The sequence below is a fragment of the Sinocyclocheilus grahami genome, unplaced genomic scaffold (assembly GCF_001515645.1).
Source record: "Sinocyclocheilus grahami isolate Dianchi unplaced genomic scaffold, SAMN03320097.WGS_v1.1 scaffold858.1, whole genome shotgun sequence".
NCBI classification, from domain to species: Eukaryota; Metazoa; Chordata; class Actinopteri; order Cypriniformes; family Cyprinidae; genus Sinocyclocheilus; species Sinocyclocheilus grahami.
This window is the reverse complement of record NW_015506037.1, coordinates 321,183-329,417: the sequence shown is the minus strand read 5'-3', so window position 1 is coordinate 329,417 and position 8,235 is coordinate 321,183. Positions and strand designations below refer to the sequence as shown.

Genomic DNA, 8,235 nt, shown 5'->3' with positions numbered 1-8,235 from the left:
AGCAGAACCAGACGACAGAAGCACCAGTATCTGGTCGGGCCAGTGGTTCAGATTTTTACTTGCCCTGCCAAAAATTTCTGTGTGTGTGTGTTCACTGCTGTGTGTGTGCACTTTGCATGGGTTAAATGCAGAGCACTAATTCCGAGTATGGGTCACCATACATCACATGTCATGCCACGTCGCGTCTCCCCTGACATGGTCTAGTGTCTGCCTGGGGAGGCATGCCCCATACTTGTATACACTCCTGGTATAGAAAAATTTACACCATTGTTAATATTTACAGCTGAGCAGATGAAGCTCACATTTATGGTAAGGGGCGTGTCTGTAGCACGTCAAATAATATGCACTTGTAGCTATTATTAACTGTTGAGGTGTAGTGAAAACAAAACTGATTACATGTCATTTCCGAGAAGACGCTTTAAACGGCTCATCAGTCACAACACAACACAACACAATACAACACTGGGCCAGCTAACCAATCAAAGAACATTTTGTATTCCGGAAAGAGGGGTTTCATCAAAACAGGAACTAAACAAAGCGTTCAAGACAGACTGGAAAGAGAGATGCTAAAATTATGTAAAATAATAATAAAGCACCAAATCATGTCAAGCATGAAAATATATTCTAGTACACTAAAAACCAAATCAAGACGTTGTAAAAGGGCATAATAGAACCTCTTTTACACAAGATTTTGCCTTTACAGCAGTAGTCTTCATCTTTGTGAAATGTTTTCTTTCTAGATATGTCGTCCTCCAGTGATCCACTGAGTGAGGAGCTTCAGTGCTCTATATGTCTGGACGTGTTCACTGAACCAGTCAGCACTGCATGTGGACACAGCTTCTGCAAGACCTGTCTGGATAAACACTGGGACAACAGCCAGACCTGCAGCTGTCCATACTGTAAAGAAACATTCAACCAAAGACCTGATCTCAAGATTAATACCACACTCCAAGTGATTATAGATCACTATAAAAAGAAAATACATGTTCTGTGTGACATCTGTGAGGAAAGAAAGCTGAAAGCCCTGAAGTCGTGTCTGGTGTGTCAGAGCTCTTACTGTGAAACTCACCTGGAGCCTCATTTGAGAGTGGCACGTTTGAAGAAACACAAACTGATGGAGCCTGTGAGTAATCTGGAGGACTATATATGTCAGAAACATGAGAGACCTCTGGAGCTGTTCTGTAGAGATGATCAGACATCTGTGTGTCTGTCCTGCACTGATGGCGATCACAAGATCCACAACACTGTGTCTTTACAAGAAGCACTAACAATATGAAAAAAATATTTTACCTATAAATGACAATTCTGTTATTATTTACTTACCTTCATGTCACTATGTGAATCAAAATTTCTCTGTTTATAGACTTATTGGATGATCCAAGATGTGGAGCAGATGATCCAAGACAGAATGAAGAAAATGCAAGACATCAAACATTCAGCAGAATTAAGAAAAGTAAGACGTTGTTTATTTGTCACATTTACAGTATGTACATATAATTAATGTCCATAACATGAACTGTGCAGCATGCAAACAGCACTGCTGATAATTTATTGACTGACCTACTGGTTGACCAGAGAAACACAGAGGAGGAGAAAGCAGCCCATGTTGAGCTCTTCACTGATCTCATCCGCTCCACTGAGAGATGTCAGACTGAACTGCTGGAGATAATGGAGAAGCAGAAGAAAGCAGCAGAGAAACAGGAGGAAGAGCTGATTGAAGAGCTGGAGCGGGAGATCGCTGAGCTAAAGATGAGAAACATTAAACTGCAGCAGCTCTCAAACACTGAAGATCACCTCCACCTCCTACGGGTCAGTAAACCTCTCTTTGATCAGTGATAATGTTGTATGTGACACCATAATGCTCCCTGTGCTGAAAGATTTCTCCTCTCTGTTGCTGTAGATTTACTCATCCCTGTGCAGCTCTAGAAACACCAAGAACTGGCCTGAGATCAGAATGAAGACTCAAGAGAGTGTGGAGACTCTAAGGAGAGCTCTGACTCAATCTACATGAAAAAATCAAGCAAACTGGTACATCCATATCAAATATACCATACAGATCATCTTTTAAGATCACTAAGGAAGAATGAGTCTGGTCCAAACTGAAATAAGAGAAGTATGTGATCATTATCAGCACCTCACAGTTCTTCTTGAAGAAGGCAGAAAATTGTCCTCTCTAATTTCAGAAAATATGCAGTAAATAAATTTTGTACTAGAAGCTTCATCCCTTAACACGGCCATGTTTACTTATGGGAGCTCAAACACCTCTGATGTATTTAGAAAAGGGCAATGAAATTGGCATATGTGGTCATGCCCCGGACATCTGGGTATATAAGGGCCTTTGGGCTTCACTTAGTTAGGTTTGTGCTGAGGAGCTGAGAACGCGTCCAGAGGCATTGTAAGCCCTCGCCATGAGGGACGAGGTAAACTTACATGCCCTGGAAGGGAGTCTCAGGCGGCCTCGCCAGGTGGTGTGGTTTTGCAGGCATAAGTGCACTGCAGTTGCTGTCTTCACCTGAGGGATCTCTGAATATCTCGTTGCCGTAATGCCAATGAGGGTGGTGTGAGCGGAAGAGTGGGTATATTGTGTCCCTGTAGAGAAAGGTTCCTTCCACGATTTTGTCAGCTCTACTGTATGTGCACTTCCAGGAAGAAAGGAAGAGTGTGTCTCTATGTCATGCTGAAACCCCAGGAACCAATCATTATGCCTTGAGTGCTCAGGACAAGGTGGTATCTAAGGGTGTGCCCGAAGCCAAATACCTTATTTTGGAAAGGCACGGATAATGGCTTCAAAACGAATAACGGATAAGGAATAATTTTGCCGAATGGCACAGTCACTCCTCGTGTTTGCTGGATAACAGGTGGGCCAGGGGATCAGCGTGATATTATACATAAAACCTCTAAAGTCACTACGCAATAATGAGTGTGTGAAGTGAATGAATGTAAACTTTATGAATGAAATTAGCACAAATCAAACAACCACGTTGCTGTTGCCTCTACGTGCATGTCTCAGAAATCAGAGCTTGGCAAGAGTAATATAAACTAAAATGCTACATCATAGCCTACACGTTCTACTATTTGTGTATAATTAAATGTCAATGATTTAAACCTTGTACAATATGATACATGAATGAATGGAATAAGCAGAGTGTGATCGCCAATAAAACTGATTGTTGCCGTCTCTGTGCATCTCTGTCTCTCAAAAACCAAATCAGCTCTCTGTCAAGAGTAGGCTTAGGCTAATAATCAACTTAGATACATACAGTGCTTGAAGTGGAGAAAAAGAAGTGCTGGTACTCCCACCCCACCCTCTCTTATTTATTTATTTAAATATTAAATAAATAAATACTTTTAATTTTCATAATTCACAATGTATGTATAGTGCCACAATCAATCAATAATTACATTTTCAATACAAATAAGCACAAGTTAAGCTGTGATACCAAACACGACCACAAGGACCACTAAACCGCCTGCCTGTACTAATACGGATCCATTCAGAATCATTAAACCACTGACCACCATATAATATGAAACACCTTCAGCCAGCATCCATTATAAAACACTCTTGCTTTTAAGCCAAATACACGCTGAAAAGAATAATTTAATGACATCTGGACGTAAGTCACTATTCTCTCTGCAATCTCTGATGAAATCGGCCATGTTTTCTCTGCATTAAAGCTGTTTTGAACTTACTGTTTGAATTTGCTTACTGGATCCTAGGAATTTCCAGGATTTTACCGGTTTAAAATTACGTGATCGCAAAAACCTGCTTGCTTTCATTTTTAAGGTATTGTTTCTGTTATAATTTACTGATTCAAACTAGTAATCAAGAATGAATTATTATTCTACTACTCTCCCCTGACATGCTCTCGCGCCCTACATATTGAAAACCCCTGCAGTAGACCGACCGACTACACGACACACTTAATGACTGAACGTCATGACTGTACCTCTGTAAACTCAATTTCTACCGAGAGGGCCCCCCTCCATCGTTGAGCCCTTAGAATCGTCCTAACCTCCCCACACTTACGGCGCCCCTGCCCTTAATTATAACATTTTTAGAGCTATTTTTATACATTTGTTCAAGCAGTAATATATCAATTATCTCATGTAGGCCTATGTCTAAAATCAGGGATTAAAAATGAATTGGTTCTAAGTAAAAACGGTAAGCTATTTTTTTTCGTTACGTTTCCTGAGTTACCGATTAGAACGAAATAAATCATTGCTTAGTAAATTCAAGGCATTGTAATTTCCTCATCCATTTGATATACAAAACTATTATATATAATTAACACTGTATATATACTGTATATATATATATATATATATATATACAGGTGCATCTCAATAAATTAGAATGTCGTGGAAAACTTCATTTATTTCAGTAATTCAACTCAAATTGTGAAACTTGTGTATTAAATAAATTCAATGCACACAGACTGAAGTAAGTTTAAGTCTTTGGTTCTTTGTCACTGCACCCGTTTACCAAGAAATTTTGGAGCACTTCATGCTTCCTTCTGCTGACCAGCTTTTTGAAGATGCTGATTTCATTTTCCAGCAGGATCTGGCACCTGCCCACAGTGACAAAACCACTTCCAGTGATATTACTGTGTTTGATTAGATCTTGGTAAATATTCTAATATTTTAAGATACTGGATTTTTGACTTTCATGAGCTGTAAGCTCTAATCATCAAAATTAAAACAAATTTTGAAATGTTTTACTTTACATGTAATGAATCTGGAATATATGAAAGTTTCACTTTTTGAAATAATTTACCAAAAAGTAACACTTCACAATATAAATATTTTTTTAGATGCCCCTGTAAGGCAAGGCAAGGCAAGGCAAGTTTATCTGTATAGCACATTTCATACACAAGGGTAATTTGTTTAACTGAAGAAGGTTCTCGCACATCCAACTGTTAATTTCATCAATGCATTGGCAGAGGGAGTCAATGGGGCTGTAGTCATTTGGAGATAAGGCTAGGCAAATCTGGGTATCATCTGCATAGCTGTGATAGGCGATTTGGTTCTTTCTCATTATTTGACTTAGTGGGAGCATATACAGGCTAAACAAGAGCGGTGCAAGAATTGAGCCTTGTGGGACTCCGCATGTCATGGACGTCCACTTAGACTTATGCTCTCCTATACTCACATAATAACCTCTCCCTTCTAAGTATGACCTGAACCATTTAATTACCATGCCAGAAAGCCCAACCAAGTTTTCCAGTCTCTCTAGTAGTATGTTATGATCGACAGTATCAAACGCAGCACTGAGATCTAGTAGTACCAGCACTGATATTTTGCCAGATTCAGAATGTAAGCGAATATCATTTATTATCTTAATGAGTGCTGTCTCTGTGCTGTGATGCGGTCGAAAACCAGATTGAAAATTGTCCAGGTATCCATTTGAGTTTAAGTATTTGTTCAGCTGATTAAAGACTACCTTTTCAATACTCTTTCCTATAAAAGGAAGATTTGATATTGGTCTATAGTTGCTCAATATGGTGTTAGATGAATATAGATAGATAGATATTGATTATAAATATACTGGATATGCATGCAAAGATACAACACAGATGTATATTCTCTCTCTGTGTGTGTGTGTGTGTAATTTCAGCTTTAAGTTAATTCAAATTTACATTTTTAAACTTTTTTTTTTTAAATGGTGTCTTTGCTGGACACGCATACATTGGTCAGATAAAACGTGATGTTGTACACAGTTCTTTAATTATAACATTAAAACTGTCCATAATTTCATATACACACACAAAAACCATCTCAAAGATCTCATGTTTTTTTCTTGCCATTTGTCTTTGTAGTGCTGAAGAAGATGCAGCAGTATGCAGGTACATGAAAATCTGGATTAAATATTACAAACATCATCATCATTAAATCTGTGTATTGTGAAGTTGTTATTCATATTCTCTGTTTTCTCAGTGTATGTGACTCTGGATCCTGATACAGCTTATCCATATCTCATCCTGTCCTCTGATGGAAGACAAGTGAAACATGGAGACACCAAGCGAAATGTCCCAGACAACCCAAAGAGATTTAATATATCTCCCTGTGTCCTGGGAAAGGTGGGATTCTCCTCAAGGAGATTTTATTTTGAGGTGCAGGTGAAGGGAAAGACTGCCTGGATTTTAGGAGTGGCCAGAGAATCCATTAACAGGAGGGGAAGGATCACACTAAGTTCCAGTAATGGATGCTGGACTGTGGTTCTGAGGAATGGGGATGAATATAGTGCCTGTGGTGAATATAGTGCCATTTCTCTGTCTCTGAGAGTGAAGCCGCAGCGGGTCGGTGTGTTTGTGGATTATGACGAGGGTCTGGTCTCCTTTCATGATGTGGAGTCCGGTTTTCATATCTACTCTTTCACTGGTCAGTCTTTCACTGACAGTCTCTATCCATTTTTTGGTCTTAATGATGGAAGCAAAAACTCAAGTCCACTGATCATCAAACCTGTCCATTAAAATAGATGAATTTACACTCAAAAGATTTTTATTACAACAACCCATAAACATTAACGATGTGAAGAGCACCTGAAAACCATGCTTGAGTAAAAGTACAGATACTTTACAGAATGACTATTACAAGTGATCAGTCACCAATTCCAATATAATTGGAGTAAAAGTCTTAATAGTATCTGATTTTAATGGTACTTAGTATTTTATTCTTACTAAATGTAGGCTCAACGATGCACTAGTCCTCAACACCTAAAAGAAATGCCAGTGGAAAAACAAGAAAAAGTTGATTTGTGAGGAGAGCAAACGCGTTTATTTTCTAAAATCAAAATAAAACCAAACACCTAAAAAATGCTATAAATCAAGGTTGACAGCCTCTTAAAAGATTACAAACACTCAGTCAGACAGGCAGGGTTCAGTAGTGAGGGGACGATTGATACCGAGGCTCCACGCAGTTTTCAAACCACTATTGTATCACACACTGTGCCGATGCTTGTATCGAAATGACAACACCACGTGATTGATGACGTTTGAAGGAAGGAAGGTCGGGACAGCTGGTTTGAAAAAAAATCAGTGCTTCGCATGACTCTTGTGTTTGACTTTGACTTGGATGTGTGTGTGTGTACGCTTATTTGGAATTCAGTAGAATAGTTTAGAATAACCTCAACACCAGACAGAATCTGATTAATTAGAATCACACACTTGTATATCTTATATTATTGATCAATATGTGAATCCGTTGACTGGACTACGCGTGACACGAGTTGGCACAGATTTAAAACCATCCTCTGGGTTAAGGCTAGATGGCATACAGCAAAAACTACTGGGCATGCGCACATCAATATAGCGTAGGTGTAGACATGAATAAAACACATATCTAATAGGTCCCTTCTAGCCACAACCCATACTCTGCTCCGCGATGTTTCGTTAGATAGGCTGGAGAAACCACATCTGACCACCAGATGTCGCTAATGCGCACTGTGTTAAAAGCTTCGAGTAATGAACCATTTTTCGGCACTATTTCATGAAAGCCTCAAATGGTTCAGAAGGCCTCGGTTTCCCATCACTAGGGTTCAGTACCAGCAAACAGTAACAAACAAGGTAATCCAAAGACAGGCAAAGGTCAGGGCAGGCAGCAAAAGATCATAAAACACAGGAACATGAAAACGTTACAGGCTAACAATCAACCGTGATGTGAGAGCGTGTGTGTATGCCATTCTTATAGTGTGAGATTAATGAGGTAATGAGAGACAGGTGACTGCAATGATGATGAGTGCAGATGAATGCGGGCAAAGGATTATGGGAAATTGAGTCTTGGGTGAATGGTAAAAGTCAGGGATGGAGTGCCCACTGGTGGAGCTCATGGGCACTCCAGCTGGTGGTTGTGACAGGTTTCAGATAAAGGAATAGTTTACCCAAAAATTTAAATGCAGTCATTATTACCCAACTCTACGGTTGTTCTAATGCCTTCTTTCTTTTTGTCAGACCACAAAAGAAGATATTTTATACATACACACACACACATATCTATATATATATATATATACTGTATATATACTCGATCCGAGCAGCTGAGTCCTTAACCATCTTCAAGAAACGACTAAAAACACATCTGTTCCATCTTTATTTGACCCTCTAACTCTAGAACCTTCTATTCTATTTTAATTCTACTTTATTTATCATCTTTTTTATTTAAAAAAAAAAAACTAACACTAGCTACTTTTTAGCTACTAACACTAGCTCTGTTCCATCTTTATTTGACCCTCTAACT

At 39.0% G+C, this 8,235-nt stretch overlaps 1 pseudogene; it reads left to right on the top strand.

Moving 5' to 3' along the window:
• Nucleotides 1-742: 742 nt before the first annotated feature.
• LOC107563130 (E3 ubiquitin-protein ligase TRIM39-like) lies at nt 743-6,482 on the top strand (annotated as a pseudogene).
• The last annotated feature ends 1,753 nt before the right edge of the window (nt 6,483-8,235 follow it).